At 41.4% G+C, this 19,102-nt stretch overlaps 1 protein-coding gene across 11 annotated transcripts in view; it reads right to left on the bottom strand.

Moving 5' to 3' along the window:
* Positions 1 to 19,102, bottom strand: part of LOC137431748 (uncharacterized) — a 180,388-nt gene that overhangs the window by 128,719 nt on the left and 32,567 nt on the right. For 2 of the 11 annotated variants that reach the window (XM_068123416.2, XM_068123411.2), the window contains exon 2: positions 14,161 to 14,279. The exons of the other annotated variants lie outside the window; for them this stretch is intronic. The gene's annotated coding sequence lies outside the window, so the exon portion shown is untranslated. The remainder of the gene's footprint in view (positions 1 to 14,160; positions 14,280 to 19,102) is intronic. 11 annotated transcript variants of the gene reach the window in all.

A 19,102-nucleotide genomic window follows, 5' to 3' on the forward strand; every position in this document is an offset into this window, starting at 1 on the left:
CCCATAATATAATCAGTTAATCTTTACATCATTATACATACTTGAACCAAGTTCGACTTCAATCCCTTCAGCTGTTCTTATGTTATCGCGGCAACGTAAACCTATCGTGGACAGACATCAAGGACAACCCGAAAACATAATGCCTCTGGTGACTTCGTTGGCGGAGACATTAAAAAAATTAATAAGAATCCTACTATAATTCACCAAATGTCTGTCTGTCTAAGTACCGCAAAAATGGCTGAACAGATCGCAACAAAATTTGGGGTGGGTAATCCTGGGATGCCCTGGAGTAAAATGGGCTATATTGTTTTTCCAATTTCAGCTTTGGCCTCCAGCATTTTCAGGTTTGGACTCCCGCATAACGTTATTTTCCCGGGTGCCGCACAAACGGCTGCACCGATTGGACTCGGTGACCTCGGACAAAGACCTTTTATAAGGTCATGGGTTGAATCCTGCTTGAGAGAATGCCAACCCCCTCCCCGCCATCACTCACGGTGGTCTCTCCAACTCACAATCCCACGAGATATGTGGAAAGGACGACCCAAAACCAATTATCTTCTTTTTGATTCGTATATAAACATCATTAAAAGTAAATAATGACCTCGGCCAAAGTTCAAACGACGAGTTTAATCTCTACATGAGAGAATTCCACATAGCTATTTGGGCGGTGTATACGCTAACAGATCGCTGTCTCCATCGATCTTGCCAAGGCCGTAACACCTATCGGCTCAAAATCCTTTTAACTGCTGACTTGGTAGTTTTTACAATGAAGGAAACATTAACAATGTTGTTAAAAGTTTATTTTGTGATTAATTTGCGATTGGAGTTATGTTGTTTGGAATAAAAAAAAGATATCGAGTTCAAGTAAATGACGACATACCGTGATGGTTTCTACTTTCTAAACGTGAACTTCGCGGACCGCCATATGCAGATTCGCCACGGACCCACGATCGATGTTTCTATACGTGAACGTACCCGTTTGTTTGCGAACGGGTACATTTTTCATGGAAGTCCTTCACGAACTTGCGGTCCATGTCTGACGTGCGACTGAGGGTGCCACAGGAATGTGGAATTTATTGGTTTCATGCTTCAGCATTCGCCATATCTGCATTGCCTGTTTGCTTTTGGCCTCCCACCCATGCTGAGCACGGGAATCTCACTAGTTTAAATAATCGCGGTTTAGTACTCCCATGGGACCAAGAAACTCTGTGGTACCATTAAAAATTGGGGGTACTAATTTTAGGAAAAAAAACCCTACAACAGCAGTAAGCCTTCCCCTGACAGTGGTTCCCAAACATTTTGGCATGATGCCTCCCCCCTTTTTGGTTTTCACCAAACCCTCATGCCCCCCTATTTTTTTTATGGAAAGAAATTTTACAACACTTCTAATTCTTACATACAAAATAATGTAATACCGAATATATTTGTTAGGTATAACATGCAAAACCATAATAAAGCAGCAAGACCAACTTCAAATCATGAAGCTACTTACTTTATGGCATCTCAGCCCATCAACAAATCCATTGATTGTGGAGTCATTCACAGGTGGCAGCAGGCATAGAGCTGGCACGATGTTTGAAGGTCTTGGGGGTATTGCAAGGCAGAGATCGTTGGTGTTGGTCGAAATATCTACCTTAAGTTATCAATTCTTGAATATTTAAGCCGAATTAGACATTAAAAGAAAAAAAAATTCACATGACCTCATGCCCACCTGTACCCACCTCACGCCCAACAAGGGGAGCACACCCCCCCCACCCCCCAGGTTGGAAACCACTGCCCTATGCCATGAGAGGCTTAAATAATTCAAGGACGTATATTATATATATAAAATATTATGTGTATATACAGACTTGGCATTTAATATGGAATATTTTTTTTGTGGGGGTGAACTTACTTTTCAAGATGTCTTAGAACCAAAAGTTCATTGGAATTATGTTGAAATTATTCTAGATTTTGTTAATGTGACCTTTAAAAGAAACAAAAACCACATTTGACATTTCGAAACAAATAAATTGATCCTTGAAAGTGATGTAAACTGATATCGAACTCAATTCACGGACAGTACTGTGTTAAACTTCTGTACGTTTACCAGAAGTATCTCTTTATTTTGCACATTAGCCCAAAAAATTTTTAACAAAAAAAAAGAGTTAAATTACGACAGGGATTACGGACAGTAAAATTACAGTTCAGTACTTCGTGTAACCCCCACGAGCATTCAGGAGAGCACGTACACGTTGAGGCATGCTGTTCACGAGATTTGCCAAGGTTTGGACAGGAATCGCTTGCCATGCAGTGACAATAGCCTGCTGCAATTCACGCACAGAGGTCGGCTGCTGGTCCAAGTGGTCGATTTGACGCGTTAATTCTGCCCACAAGTTCTCTATCAGATTCATATCCGGGTTCATGGCAGGCCACTCCATATGCTCTACACCACGGTCAGCAAGAAAGTGTTGGATCATGTGAGCAGGATGAGGCCGTGCATTGTCATCTTGGAAGACAAAGTTTCCTCGAAAGGCTGCACTAGCAAATGGAAGCAATGTTTCTTCCAGAATGGCCCTGTACTTGAACTGGTTCAGGATTCCATTCAGGACAACCAGGTCAGTTTTGCCCCCTGCATGAAAAGCAGCCGAAATGGTCACCCCACCACCTCCAGCTTGGACTCTTGGCACTATACAATCTTTGTTGTAGGCTTCATGCACTTGTCTACGCACTCGGACGCGGCCATCTTGACGATAGACCAGAATTCTAGACTCGTCACTGAAGATCACGTGATTCCAGTGTCCTGGCTGCCATTGACGGTGCTCTGGCCCACTGCAATCGGCGCTGGCGGTGTTGTCTGGTCAGTCGTGGCTTTCTCAGGGGACGCCTGGCACGAAAGCCTGCTTGAACCAGTCGTTGGTTGACTAGGCTTCTGGATACAGGCACATTTGTCAGTTGCTGCCACTCAGCCCGAAGCCGATTAGCTGACTTGGTACGGCCATTGCGGACTAACCGGTGCAGCTGGCGATCATCCCTCCTTGTGGTTCTGCGGGGACGTCCTAGCCTCGGTATTAGAGTCGGGACACCCCTCTGAGCATTTCGTTTCAGGATCTTTGACACCTGACCTTGAGTGATGCCATACTGCCGAGCAATAGCACGCTGTTTCATGCCGTAATTTCGTAAAGCCACCACTCCATGACAAACAGCATTGTCAAGTTGACGGACCATCTCCAGAGGAAGCGGCAATAACTTTTGGAGACGTGCAGCAGTTGTTTTCCTCTAATTCAGAACACAACAACCCTTGTATACCCGACTGTGAAGCCATACATCAAATGCACCTGTCCGTACATTTTGCCACGCCACCTGTGATATAATCCTGTTGTTGACGTCTTGCTGCGACAGACAATCAGTGACATGGTTCTTTCAACAAATAAATCACCAAAGTGTAAAAGAAACTCACCAGATTGATATTCTGAGTTAAGAAAGTAAACCCAAGTCAAGAAAAAAAAATATTCCATATTAAATGCCAAGTCTGTATATATATCTATATTATAATAGCCGTAGATGATTGTCTGTTAGGCGTCTGTCCGGGGTGTGGCTTACTCGGTTTGCAGAGTAGCTCCACCCATTCTGGGAGTGGCTTCATATAATTATAAACAAATATCCACCATTTTATTAACTCGCATTGCTTTGAGGCCTGTTTTGTAGGCCCGTGGTGTCTTGCTCTCTCTCCCAGTTTTATTTCAAATCAAATTCGATATATCATTTCATTTTTCACAGTTGCTAACATAGTTTTAGACTCGGTTGAAAAAAAACGGGAAGAAAATCCAATGAAAGTTGCCGTTTATAGAACGAAATGAATTCTCAAAGGCCTGTAACTTCAAGGCCATTGAGGCTCTCTCACGCCTTTATCTCCAATCTAACTCACCATATGATTTCATTTTTATCGATGGTTTTAGACTCGGTGTCAGCAATAATTGAGAACATTCCACACACGCGGGAAAATGCAGAGATATATTTTTTAAAAATCGCGTCATGGTGTATCATACACCGCCCAACATGACACCGACGGCAACGTGTCGATACATATTAAAAATTCGATATATCATTTCATTTTTCACAGTCGCTAACAGTTTTAGACTCGGTTGAAAAAAAACGGGAAGAAAATCCGATGAAAGTTGCCGTTTATAGAACGAAATGAATTCTCAAAGGCCTGTAACTTCAAGGCCATTGAGTCTCTCTCACGCCTTTATCTCCAATCTAACTCACCATATGATTTTATTTTTATCGATGGACAACTTTTTTTTATCGATTTTATCGATATATTTTTAAAAATACACCATATCACCGCCCAACAGCCAACAGGTATCATACACCGCCCAACATGACACAGACAGCAACATGTCGACATTTTCGCTTTTTCTTTAAACCGAGTGAACCGAGCCGAATACACTGAGTGAATTCACCGAGCGAATTTCATCCAATTCCACCGAGTTTCATGAAATTACCGAGATATTTCTTCGTTTTTATTTTATTAGTGCCAGCAGAAGTACCCAGCGTTGCCGGGCGGGGGAGGGGGGAAGGGCACGTACACTTTAAACATGTATATACATGTGGGATATATTCATGTGGGACATGTGTACGTGTGTGTGTGTGTGTGTGTGTGTGTGTGTGTGTGTGTGTGTGTGTGTGTGTGTGTGTGTGTGTGTGTGTGTGTGTGTGTGTGTGTGTGTGTGTGTGTGTGTGTGTGTGTGTGTGTGTGTGTGTGTGTGTGTGTGTGTGTGTGTGTGTGTGTGTGTGTGTGTATGTATATATGTGTATAATGTGCATATATGTGGATACATATGTGTATACATATTTGCATATGTGCATATGTGTCTGTACGTGTGTGTCTGTGCGTGTGTGTCTGTGCGTGTGCGTGTGTGTGGCAACGATGGTAAAGTGTATAAAAATAGAGAATTCAAGGTGGCGTATGTGGGTCGAGCAACAGACCTGCATGGCCAGCGGTTCATGAAACACTTGGGCCAAAAAAACGTCCTGTGGCAAATCCCACAATAACGTGGGAACAATTGTGGAGGTTAAAAAACGAGGTTGAATGTTCATTGTGCAGATTGTATTAAAGTATTTAAACAAATAACCAATTCAAGGTGGTATGGAGGTTGTAGAATAGTAAAAGGTATATGAATAATTCAGAGATGCATGTCGGTTGTGTTGATGATAAACTAGATATAAATAAATTATTCAAAGTTGTGGTGTTGGTGGAGATGGTAAAGTGTACATAAATAAATAATTAAAAGTTGTGTGTTTGTAGTGGAGATGGTAAAGTGTATATTAATAAATAATTATTCCCAAAAGCATATACAACCCTGTACTATTCTCTTCCATAGATTATTTTAAAATGACAAAATTCAGAACAAAATGTCTCGACCTTTGGCTCCGATCCAAAAATAATTCGACTTGCCTGGTGCCTAGATGTTCTTGCATAAATGTGCCAAATATTTAAGAAATCTGTCCAGTAATCTTCGAGTGGAGGGTATGGACGGATGCTCGGACAGCACCTAAAACACGAGCTCCCAAATGGTTTAATGCCTGGTTGGGGTCTAACAATCATTGTTATCCTATTAGATAAATGCCAACCAGTCATTAACCTGTTGTGTTTAAAAAAAAAAAAAAAAAAAAAAAAAAAACTACAAGCACTGCACCAAAAAAGCATAGCTGTAGGAAAAAAAACAAAAAAAAAACACCTGTGATGCAAAGGTCAATTAATAATTAACAACTCTCCCCTTGTGACGTGGGGATTAAAAAATTTAATAAACAGCAAACATTGCCAGGAGTAGACTTGGGACTAAAATGTCAGCAACTGATAGTACACCGACATAATCAATGCGAGCAGAGTTGGGGACCACAGCGTCATGTGTAAAGAAACAAGTGCTATTATAGTACTTGAGAGCACAAACAAAATACAAAGTGAAGGAATAAAAAAGCAGAAACGCCTTTATAGGCTTGAACAACAGCAGCAGTCACCATGACAACCACTGAATGAAAGCCTTTGTTGGGAAACAAGGATGGATCATACCATGGTCTGCCACCAGGCTGTCACCCACCTTCGCAATGTCCTGCTGTCACCTCCTTTATACTTAATGCTCCGCAAGAAGAGCAATAACTAGGACTTCGACTACAAACCCAGTAGAGTACCAGTTTTTTAAATGAAGCAATTTGTCAATAGTGGCAGCAACAACATTTTATTTGGCATCCTGGTTATATTACACCTGTGTAATCGTTTAATCCAACACTTGCTCAAAATATGCATCCCATTATCGTTAATCGGACCCAAAGACCAACTCTCTTGTGAGATTCCATGGGATTTTGAACAACTGTATCATCTTGGATAATGAGAAAAAGCAAGTACCGAATTTCCAGGTGATGCTAATTACAGGTATAAATGCTTAGCGATAAAAGTGGTAAATGCATCGCTACAAACAAACACAAAACATCACGTACAAATACAAAATCGTTGTCCCATGTCGAGTTTAAAATAAATAAATAAAACGTTTACAACGTGTACAGCGGAAGAGGGTGGAAGTGAGGAATGGGATGAGAACAATACTTGCACACAGCAACCCTGCACAAAGTCCTGTCTCTCACCCTCCACCCTTTTTGGTATTGCACTTGCTATAAATAGGATACAAAATAACAATAGGGATGTGTTTATAGCTCGGCTTCCAAACACGGTGCAAAGTCAGGGTGTGGCGGAACTAGGGAACAGCACAGAGCAACCTTTAAACTCAAAGTTCCCCGTCTATCGGAAAATCATACCCTACTGGAGGCACGATGCGAGTCTCAGGTGTGGTAACAAACAATTGGAAACCGAGGGGATTCTCCAAATAATAAATAACCAACATAAAGGAAAACCACCGTATAAGAGGACATGAGATTTGCCTAAATTTAGCCTAAATAACCAGAAAGAGACGCCTTGAAACAAACAATCTGATACAGCAAGACAACTGGATAAATATTTGTGCCAAAATTATGAAAAAAGAATGGGTTGGCACGAGTTAGTAGTGGACCTGATTTAATCCACGAAGGAGGATGAAAATAATAATCACACAAACGTGGTGGGGAACACTGCAGTTAAACGGTACGCTTGCTTGGACTTCAGGTGTCACAAGAAATTGGGATGTACCATAAATTTTACTCCCAGTGGGCAAACATGTTGTCGTCTCATGGGTAAGCAACTCTGACAGACACAAGCGAGTCCACTGTAGAACAGTGTGATGGACAGCACGGAAAGGCAAGAACTTGGAGATAGATTAATCACAAGAAAGACGTGCAGTAAACACCAAACAAGCGATCTGAAATGTATTATCGCATGGGGATCAAAGTTATTCATTGGGTGAAAGACAAACATGTGGGTTTTAGGGATGAGCTTACTCAGAAAATAACTGGCAAAGGCAACTGAAGTCGCAAGGAACACGAGATTTATTGGATGTCCGTACAATATGACACGAGGTCCCAGTAAGGAAAAATGTAAAACGTCTGTGGGGAAGAGGTTGACGGAGTTGAATGAGGGCGTTCAAACGTGGGCAACAAGAAATGAAATGGGTGAATAACTTAGACATTAATGGGAAATATATATATATATATAAACATATTATATTATATATATATACACACACACACACACAATTCCAGACCTTCACACAAGCGTGTTTACCTGGGAGGACGGGGGCAGGAAGGGTGGAAACAGCAGGTGGAGCAATTATAGCTTGCACGAAGGTGAACAAAAGCTAGATACCACCCATTTATCTAAGGTTGGTGAAATGTAGGCCCTTGGCTTCATGGGGCAAGTCATGGGGCATGTCTGTAGAAGGCAAAAAGCAGACGGTGTGCCTTGGTCTCAATAACTCACAACCCAAGCCTCAACCATCCAATGCATCCTGGAAAGCGGTGTGGGATAAAGAAATTTAATTTCACAAACAGCCGTACTCAAACTCAGAACAAGCAAAAAACCCATATGTCATATGAAGCGGATAGGTGTCAAGGAAGAACTGTGGTGCCACCCTATGACCAGTGAGTATCTATCATCCAATTTGCATGTCGAGATAGTCTTCTCACTTTCAATGGAGGTCAAGTGGGGAAATGAAACCAACTCTCAAGAAAATGAAATTTTTCAAACATGTTTGTCACTCATTAAAAACAAATGTCAAACTTTCCTCCCCAAAAAAAAGCTGATAAAAGTTAAATAACAAAGATCCTTCACAAATGTTACCCTTGTAGCCAAGAAACAAAAACTGCAGCACTGAATATCCAATTATAATTGTATCTACTTGTCAAATTTGAAGCATTTTGATTGAACTATCAAAACGATATAAGCAATAGATCTGAATATATTCACCAGAAGGAATAAATTTATCTTTGGACTGAAGTTTGATGTGTACTTGTGGGAGCGTAGAACGTATGCAACGCTTAATGGATATACATGCCGAGGATGAGTGACGATGTGGAATGGAATGTGATAGGACAGGGAATGGAGGGGCTATAGATCAACAACAATCGCCCGATGGTTTGGCAGGAAGCACCCCACCACCAGAAAGCACCATGCCAGCCGGAACGGCAAGGGCTTCGGAAAAAAGTCTTTCAACCGGGTTGAACCCAATAGATGGACGAGTTTGGAAGTACATTTGGGTTCCGTAACCTTGATGCTGCTGAGCTGCAGAAAAAGGATCTAGTGCTGCGAAATGGCCGTTTGCTGCAGCTTGTGTTGGCAACATTTAAATTCAAACATGAAGCCTGGTGCAGGCTCAAGATCTTTGCGTCTCGAGGTTGAATAGAGTTCGCTTATTTGGGTCCATGTCGCGCCGTAGAAATAACACGAGGTGGGTTCACTCAATCTCTCATCCTTCCGGCGTCAGCAAAATGAGCACGAGCTTACTGGCAACGGCACGGCCAAGATCCCAGAAAATGATGTAACCAGCTGCAAACGAAATATTCCGACGTGGAAAAATATAATGAAATCCACTTTCAGCTTTAACTCAAGAACCCAGAGCGACGGAAGCAAATGGCATGTGAATGTCTTGGAATAATAATCCTTGTAAATTCATGATGTCATTGTAGTGAAAGTCATTTGCAAGATTAAAAAGAATAATAATAAAAGTCCACAAAACTGTCAGGTGTTGTAGACCAGGAAATCAGAGGATTGCGCTGCTAAGTGGCAGGCAGAGCGGACATCACGCAAGGAGAAGGTATAAAGGGATGAGCGATGAGGGACATCGAAGCACTTGAAGCTTTGCGAGTGCATGAGAAATTGCCCAAAGTACAGTATACGGCATGTGAGGACAAGACAATCTTGTGTGTGAGGATAAGACCAACATTACCGATATCAAATGACTTTTTTTTCCACTAATTGCGATAATTTTGCAGAAACGCAGAATTCCAACGGGAGCATCTGATGAGGGAAAATTTGCTGAGATCGAATCCAAGGAATTGGAAGAAAATGCCGCATGCAAGACGATAATGGAGAGCAAGGAAGGAGCTTTCTTTGCATTATAAGAGCTGGCATCATAAAAAGTCAACGGCTCACTGAAATGAGTCGAAAGATGATAGAAGTAGTGCACAGTGGGGAGAGGAAAGGGACTCAAACCCTCCGTTAGTGTGGCGGGAATTTTGACGTGGTTCGCAAGATGTAAAAGGTGTTTGAGATACCCCACCGCACTAAGGGCACCAGTTAGCATTCCCATCACGATGCTGGGAGGCCAGGTTAAAATCCCATTCACAACATGGATGTTTGTCCATGTTTCTTCACATTCTTGTAATCCATGTAACAGTACACCAAAGTTTACATATTGCATATTATTACACACACAAGCTACTTTTAGGGGCATTGGTAGTCCTGGTTTAAAAATATTTTGATACCAGGTAATGAGCGTCCACAACCATCCTTGACAATTTTGTGGAACGTCGGCTGAGGCCCTTGTGCGAATGAGATGAAAAAGGACTCTACTGAAAGTTCCGGTAAACACAAAGTTCAGGATAATATTTTCGTGCTCATTACCTTCTGTGTTCAGCAATTGTGCCACACAGCTGCCACGCCACGTATGATAGATTTGAGATTGTGCAAACCTAATTTTTGAGCTTGAGCTGAGAAAAGCTTTTCAAAAAATGGCCCAAGCTAGTGTTTCTTCCCAGTAAATAGTTGATTCCTGGGAATTCCTGGAAAATGGATTCAGGATTCCAGCCTTTTCCTGGTTTGAGCTCGGAAAATTTGGGCCAAACCATCTATATTGGCAAGAGTCGAAGCGCTTGCACTTGTGCAGTGTGCTCTGTGCACCTCCTTTCCCAACACGACAGAAACTCATCAACTTGCATTTTATGGCCTTCAAAGCCATCCCCACAAGCAAGTTGACAAAATAAGAAATGTGGGCAATGGTAAAAGCAAGGGCCTGACAAAGTTACATGCCGATTGGATGGAAAATGCGGCAGGTATTCCAAAAAAATCTGTCTTCTGCAGGTATGGGTTGGTGTTTCAAATAGCAGGAGTAAAAGGCCTCAACTTCACTTTGCTCAGTCTTATTAATTAAGTGGGCATCATCATTATTGTCATAATCATCATAACCACGGTCGTCCTTTATCCATGACCTGCTCTGATCAAAGCCTGGTTTTAATGAAGCAGATTCTGCGGATGAGCACCAACCCTGAAAGGTCACCGCTCTGTTGCAAGATGTAAAATGTTAGGGTGGCAATTAATAACTTCACTCGGGTATCGGTATACAAAGGCTTACTATTTAAGGGAAAACAAAAGGAGCAAAAGTGAAGGAGAAAAAGAAGAAGAAGAAGAAGAAGAAGAAGAAGAAGAAAAAAAAACTTTAGCATCCAGGAAAGGCAAGCAGATGAGACGCCTCACTTAAACTTCCTCCAAAATAAGGTACAGTATATTCTTTGATGTAACGTACTGCCTGTTAGGCCGAGGGAGAGAGCCTGGTCAGTCATCAAATGACCAATCAGGTCCATCAAACCCAGAACTAAAAGCTCAAAACAAGTATGTTACGACCACTGAGCTCGCCTGTGAACCGAGAGTGATGTGAAGAAAATGGAAATGCAACAGAAAGCAAATGCTGACATATTTCTGTGAACAAGCAAGGAAATTAAATGGAACAGTGCTCATTAGATAGAAATTAACATGATCATCACAATACCGACAATCACCAGAATAAGGCCAGGCCTCCAGGGTCAATCCCAATGGGAGGTAGGGAAAAGAGGGTGGGGTGGGGGAAGGGAGGGAAAGAGTACTTACTAATTATATATCAGTAACATTCAAACCAACAAAAACCCCCGCTTTAGGCTAACCCCCGCTCTAGCAGGGAACATGGCCTTAAAATGCATGTTGTGTGTTTGTGTTGTATTCAAACCATTTGAAGGGCCATTTGCATGTACCTAGAATCAATGCAAAAAGTTTTTGTTTTTTTAAATAACTACAGCAATGCGACTGTCACCAACATGCCTCGACATAGTCCCACAATGGGTAGATGCCCTCGTTCACTATCCTAAAAAAAACCAAGTTTGATTTATATCCCTTCAGCTGTTTTCAAGTATCACATTTTCACCAGCCATGACAGGTTTCACATTGATCGGTGAAGCAGTTTCAGTGAAGGAACATTTTTAATTATCGGCTTTCAGGATAATAAGGCTGCCACACCACGTGACATATGGCCTTAAAAATGTACACTCAGCATATATGTATGGGTAGGGGATCACGTTTGTGAAGTTTCGTGTTGATCGGATAAGGTTCGTTTTTCTATCCAAGATGGCTGCCAAACCACATGCCCTACAATGTCATCATTTTCCAACTATATGCAACAATATGCAACAATGGTGTTAGATGATATTTGCAACATTTTGCATCAATAGGTAAGCGGTTTCAGAGATATAATTATATAATATTTCCTTCAATCCAATATGGTTGCCACACCATGTGACCAATGAAGTTTTCGTGATCATCTTTTAATCGACATGCCTAGTCAATGACACATGCAAAGTTTCGATTCAATCAATTTGGTGGTTTGGGAGAAGATGTTTTTTTTAAGGTTTTCAAATGTATGGCTATCAAACCATGTGACCCATGATGTCATAAATTTAATACCGTCAGACCCCAGTATTTGCGGACCCCGGTATTTGCCGGTTCAGCGTATTCATGGTTGATAAAATGTGACCTGTTTCTCTATTCACGGCCGTGTCCCTTGAATTCGCCGTTTCTCGGGGGCATCGGTTTTCCGATGTTTTTTTAAGGTTTTAAGTTAAATCCAATTTGGCTGCCAAACCATGTGACCTATGATGTCATAAGTTTCATATTTTAACACAAATCGGTCTTGGATCATGTGCATGCAATTTCAGATTTTTAGGAAAAGGAATTTGACAAACATTTTTGGCTGGTCTACCACTTCACTGATTATATCATCATCATGCTTTTGCTCCCCATTGGGAGTACTTGACAATGTGCCAAGTTTCAAATTTTTGCATTCAGCGGTTTCTGAGAATTTTTAAATTATTTGCATTTATTCGAAGATGGCTGCCATACCACGTGACCTACGACGTCACAATCATGATAAAAACATTCTGCATGGGTGTCACTCCTACCGTGAAGGTTTAATCTCAATTGGACATGTGGTTTCTGAGAAAAACGAGGTTTAGCCGTAAGGACAGACAACCTGAAAACAATGCCTCGGGCCACCTTCGGGGTTGGAGGCATAAAAACACCCAGTATGGCCAAAAATGTCTTTTCCTCCAACGACCGTTCACAAGAGATGGGATGACCACAGATCTTTGAATGGTATCCATTAAGCATGCATCTTCATTTAATCAATATTTTGCACAAATCACACTTTAAAAAATTGTTCAAAAAAAAAAAAACAGCATCATTACTGATAGAGGAAAAGAACCAAAAAAATCAAAATAAAAGATTTAAAAAATTAAAAAAGGCACCTTGCAAACTCAGCACGCACTCGGAAAAGTCTCACGAGACGCTCGACTCATTCAGCCTATTTAGTCCACTGCAGGATGAAGGCCTCCTTCAACATGATCTATTTCTGTTCCATTCAATCTAATTTGAGGCCATTGTATTCCAGGAAATGGTTCAATCGCATGAAGAACTGCATCAATGTTAATCTTACATTTCCAGAAACATCAGGATGGTTTAAGTGAGACAAGGAAGGAAAATATTATTGCCTCACAAATGTAAACCTGATGCCAAAATAAGCTCCAAACTGATAATGGCCTCATGCAAAAACAATATATTAAAACTAGAACGGCACTCAGTAGAGAGCATACCTCCACCTGGTTGGACACATCACTCAATGGTGAAGAATCACATTTAAAAAATTCTCATATCCGAATCCATATTCAGATATTCACCAAAAATCGAATCGATTTTTCCTTGTCACTCACACATGTCCAACAAGTTTCGTGCAAATCCATCGAAAACTTTTTGAGATATCCTGCTACATCATTTTTGGACCCATCTCCCAAAGGTGAAGAATCAATTAAAAAAATTAAATAATTCTCATATCTGAATCCATATTCAGATCTTCAACAAAATGGAATATATTTGTCCTTGTCAGACACCCAACCAGTCCACCAAGTTTCAAATTAGTCCACAAGTTTGAGATATCATGCAATGTATCGTTTTTGTCCCTATCTCCTAAGGGTGAAGAATCACTTTTAAAAACTTCTTGCAGCCAGATCCGAATCCGGATCTTCACCAAAATCTAATCATTTCGTCCTTGTGACATACGCTACATCTCTGCCAAATTTCATCCGAATCCATCCACAACTTTTTGAGATATTTTGTTCACAAACACAAACAGACAAGGGTGAAAACATAACCTCCATCCAACTTTGGTGGTGGAGGTAATAAAATAAAACAGGAACAAACTGAATGAAAACGCCAGCTGTGAAGCATAATTATCGTTCCGAGCCAACAGAGCGTTCGTCTATCTACTTGAAATGTTCCATCAATATTTCAACTGCTTCAACAAAGCAAAAAAATTCATCGACGGTTAACATGACAGTTGGCCTTAGGAAAATGCAGCACAACTCAGCTGCAAAATTAAGGTAATGAAAGCAACTCGACACAATGGACAATGTCAGCTGGAAATGCACGCGTGGAAGATGGATTATTACTGCAAGTACCTTTGGGCAGAACAAGTATGATTGAACAATGACGGCAGGAGGAAGCAGGAAGACAACAAGCTCTGAACTCAAGTTCTCGGTCAATATCAAGCAGATATTGTATGTGCACCCCCAAGCAACTGTATTGAAACGAGATTACAAAACTGGGCTGACAAACCAAGGAAGCAGCAAATATAAATAAATAAAAATACAATAAAATCACTGGCCAACGACAATACAAGGAATGCTCAGCACAATCGGAATAAGTTGAAAATTTCCAAAAAAAATTGTCATCGCACCTAATAAAGGGCACAGTAATAATAGGAGGTGAACATGGAGGAACTCAGTCGAGCAACACTCACCACTCCCTATATAATCTCCCACAAAAGCCCAAGGCCCTTCTGCCAATTCTGGCTGTGCAGCAGTAAAGAGGCAGCTCTTGTGTTGCATTAAAATGGTTTTGGTGTTTGGAAACTACATCAGGCTTGGAGTGTATGACAAAGCAGCATACCATTGAAAGCATGCAATGAAATCGGAAGAAATGATGGGGCAGGCGGTCAAGAGCTGAGTGCAGGAGAAGCGAGCTCGTGTGCTGCAGCCCAATGACAAAATTTTGGCAAGATATCAGTATATATATATATATATATATATATATATATATATATATATATATATATATATATATATATATATATATATATATATATATATACACAAAGAATTAAGTTAAGCACCCCCCCGTTTTTTTACAACCTCGCACATTACAAGTTTGTTGTCGTCAAAACAGTGTAATATACCCATGATATTGCTATATTTTCTGGAGAAGTGATATTATGGTCACATAAAAACATAACAATCATGCCGTTTTCAATATTTTATTCTGAATAATTTAAGGTGAAATTTTTTGGGAATTTTAGGCATATTTTCACCTCAATTTAAGTATGGAGCTATAGGTCCATCACGGACAGTGTGGATGACGTTTATGTTTTCTAACGTACAGTCATTGTTCTGAGAAGACCTCTAGCGATCTTTGCGTCAATAACGTGTGTAGGACCCACGTGATCGGATGGAGCAAGGTGCTGTGACAACCATCCCCTGGCCTGCGTACAGTCCTGACCTGAACCCCCTCGAGCACGTTTGGGACATGTTGGGACGACAAATTGCGAAGATGGTCCCTCCAATAGCCAATCTGGATGAATTGGAACGTGCATTACATCGGGAATGGAACAACCTGCCACAGCAACGCATACGACGGCTTACAGGGTCTATGAGACGTAGGGTTGAGTCAGTGATCCGATCACGTGGGTCCTACACACGTTATTGACGCAAAGATCGCTAGAGGTCTTCTCAGAACAATGACTGTACGTTAGAAAACATAAACGTCATCCACACTGTCCGTGATGGACCTATAGCTCCATACTTAAATTGAGGTGAAAATATGCCTAAAATTCCCAAAAAATTTCACCTTAAATTATTCAGAATAAAATATTGAAAACGGCATGATTGTTATGTTTTTATGTGACCATAATATCACTTCTCCAGAAAATATAGCAATATCATGGGTATATTACACTGTTTTGACGACAACAAACTTGTAATGTGCGAGGTTGTAAAAAAACGGGGGGGGTGCTTAACTTAATTCTTTGTGTATATATATATATATATATATATATATATATATATATATATATATATACTAGCAGAGGTACCCGGCTTTGCACGGGAGTGGGAGGAGGAGGGGAGGGGGAAGAGGAGGGGGAGGGGAACGGGGGGGGGAGGGGGGGAGGGGGGAAGCGGGGGGAGGAGGAGGGGAGGGGGAAGAGGGAGGGGGAGGGGAATGGGGGGGGGGAGGGGGGAAGGGGGGGGGAGGGGGGGGGGAGGGGGAAGGGGGGGGAGGGAAGGGTGCGGGGGTGCCCAGGGGAAGAAGGGCCCCTCCCCTCCCCCCTCCCCCCCCGTTCCCCTCCCCCCCCCTCCCCTCCCCCTTCCCCCTTCCCCCTCCCCCTTCCCCTCCTCCCCCTCCCCCTCCCCCCTCGTTCCCCTCCCCTTCTCTTCCCCCTCCCTGCCTCCTCCTCCCCCTTCACACCAGGGGGGTTGACTCAGCCTGTCATCCCACCGAGGTCGGAAGTCGGAACTCATTGTCGTCAAATAAATGTAGCCTGTATGTTTCACTCTTTGTCACATGCCGTTGGTCCCATGTCAATCGGATGAAGTTGAAAAATTAACGTTACGAAGGTTCTCTGGGACGTACTGATTCCGAATAATGAAGTTGAAAAATTAACGTTCCGAAATACGCTAATTACGCTAACAGAAGCGCTGGAGGGAGCACTGCGCTCCCTCCCTTAGATTCCCTCCCTCTTCTGCTAGCGCTAATTACGCGTAACACACTAATTTTAAAACCCGAAGTTTTTTTAATTTTAAGGTGTGCTGTAGTCAGAAGCGCTAGAAGCGCTGCGCTCCCTCCCTTCGAATCCCTCTCTCTTCTGCTAGCGCTAATTACGCGTAACACACTAATTTTAAAACCCGAAGTTTTTTTTAATTTTAAGGTGTGCTGTAGTCAGAAGCGCTAGAAGCGCTGCGCTCCCTCCCTTCGAATCCCTCTCTCTTCTGCTAGTGCTAATTATGCGTAATACGCTAATTTTAAAACCCGAAATTTTTTAAATTTTTATGTCTCCGTGACATTCCTGGGACCATCCCGAGTCGAACAGTACTTTCCGCTCGCAAATCCGTCCACGGGTTCTCGAGATCTTAGAGATCACACATAGATCAGGATACAGACACAGAGGCCAACTCTACTTTATTTATATATATATATATATATATATATATATATATATATATATATATATATATATATATATATATATATATATATATATATATATATAAAGACAGACACTGTATATCCTGAAGACAGAGGTGAAAACATAACCTCAGTCCACCATCAGCAGCAGAGGTAACAAAATGTGAAGCAAGGAAAATAAAAAGCAGAATAAAAGACAAGCTTCCAAAAATCATTATAACATGCACTATGAAGAGGCAAACAATTACCTTTCTATTATGTGGACAAATCTGCAATCTGTACTTTGGATACAAAACGAACTGTGTAATATGACCTGCATTTTCTCATTGGACCAAACTTCGCCGACAGCACTTAGGAATGTGAAGCACAATAACAAAAAATAAGTTATAAAATCAATGCAAGACTAGACTTGCGCTTAAAAGCTCGAATGACAGCCAGAGGTTCAGCGACCTGTCAATCCAGAAATAAAACCAACAAAACGCTGCAACATTTGCTTCATATGCAAATCCTTTTCATATATCTTGAAAGTGGAAAAAGATAAAACACCAACGACACTTGGTAAAGCGCATACCTCTACCAGGTTGAACAATTTACGTTTTTTATTCCACTGATAGGCGGGTTCTGCATCTGGAACTTAAACAAAAACTAAACGGCTTGTTATTCTCACCTACCCAACTCATCCACTAAGTTTTGTCCGAATACATCCAAAACTAAGATATCATGCTATATATATTGTTTTTGGCCTTATCGCTCAATGATGAAGAATCACTTCAAAAAATTCTAGTATCTGGATCCAGATCTTCAACAAAATCAAATCAATTTGTCACACGCGGAACATGTCCACGAAATTTTGCCCGAACCCATCCACAACCTTACGAAATTTTGCCCGAACCCATCCACAACCTTTTGAGATATCCTGCTCACAGACAAACAGATAGACAGACAGACTGGGGTGAAATCATAAACTCCATCAATCTTCAGTAGTGGAAGTAATAAAGAAAAAAAAAAAGTGAATAAAGTGTCTTTGCATTGTTTAGGAAGAGTTTAACATCCAAAAAACAATTAGTTCCGAGTACGACAAACAAAATCCTAAAATATAATCAACACATTTGAATGAGCAACAGGCAAAGCCAAGCTGCAATGTGGATTTTAAGAAAGATAGTCACATTCCCTTCCAACAGATAGAGGGGGACCAAAAAAAAAAAAAAAATGAGAACACTCCCCTTTCACAAGTCAACTCAGGAGAGGTGAAGCACGAAATTCAGAATGTCAACACTGCAACAATGTTAAACGCACCAGACACATAGAAAGTTAATCTTTGGCAGGCATGTTAGTCCATGCAAGGCCCTCTTGCCATTAGCGTTCCATGGGAAGAAGTTTCGGTATTACCGAGGAAGCAGAACCGCTATCCAGTACGATCAAAATCTGGCCATTTAAGCAAGCACTTTCATGAACCGAATAAGGCAAAGTTCCTTGTTGCCTTTAATTATTGTCGCTGCATCCAAATGTGAGAAGGCAAGTGGACGAAAACATTCCAATGTTCAAAGCAATGCTCAAAAAATGGCGTTGCTGTGCGGGAGGCTCTGCCATAATAAAGCAAAAGGCAACTGCACAGGAAATGCATCCTGGGTCAGAAATACGATTTGAAGACGTATAATTACAGTCAGGAGGTCAGCATAAAAGCATGAGATGCTACCTACCAAATACAGGAGAGTAAACTAGCAAGAGTGGTCCAAAAATACATTTTGCAAATAAGTTCTGGTAGACCCCTTTGGTTTAATTTGAGTACAGGTTTCTGGCACTTCATCAGTGCATGGAAATAATAAACTAGAACTAAACTCGGTAGAGCGCAAACCTCTGCCAGGCTGAACAGTTAATGATTTGCATCCCACTGATAGGCCGGATCTGGATTCGGACCAGAACCAAAATTTAATCAGCTTGTTCTCGTCACTGAACCAACTCATCCTCCAAGTTTAGACAACTCGTCCACAACTTTTTTAAATATTATGTTATACATCAGGTTTCGCCTCATCTCTCAATGGCGAAGAATCATTTAGTAAAATTAAATAATCCTAGTAGCTGGATCCGGATCTTCACCAAAATCCAATCATTTCAACCTCGTCGCATTCACTACCTCTCCGCCAAATTTCGTCCAAATCCGTC

The sequence above is a fragment of the Myxine glutinosa genome, chromosome 7 (genome assembly GCF_964187855.1).
Source record: "Myxine glutinosa chromosome 7, kmMyxGlut1.1, whole genome shotgun sequence".
In the NCBI taxonomy this organism is placed as follows: domain Eukaryota; kingdom Metazoa; phylum Chordata; class Myxini; order Myxiniformes; family Myxinidae; genus Myxine; species Myxine glutinosa.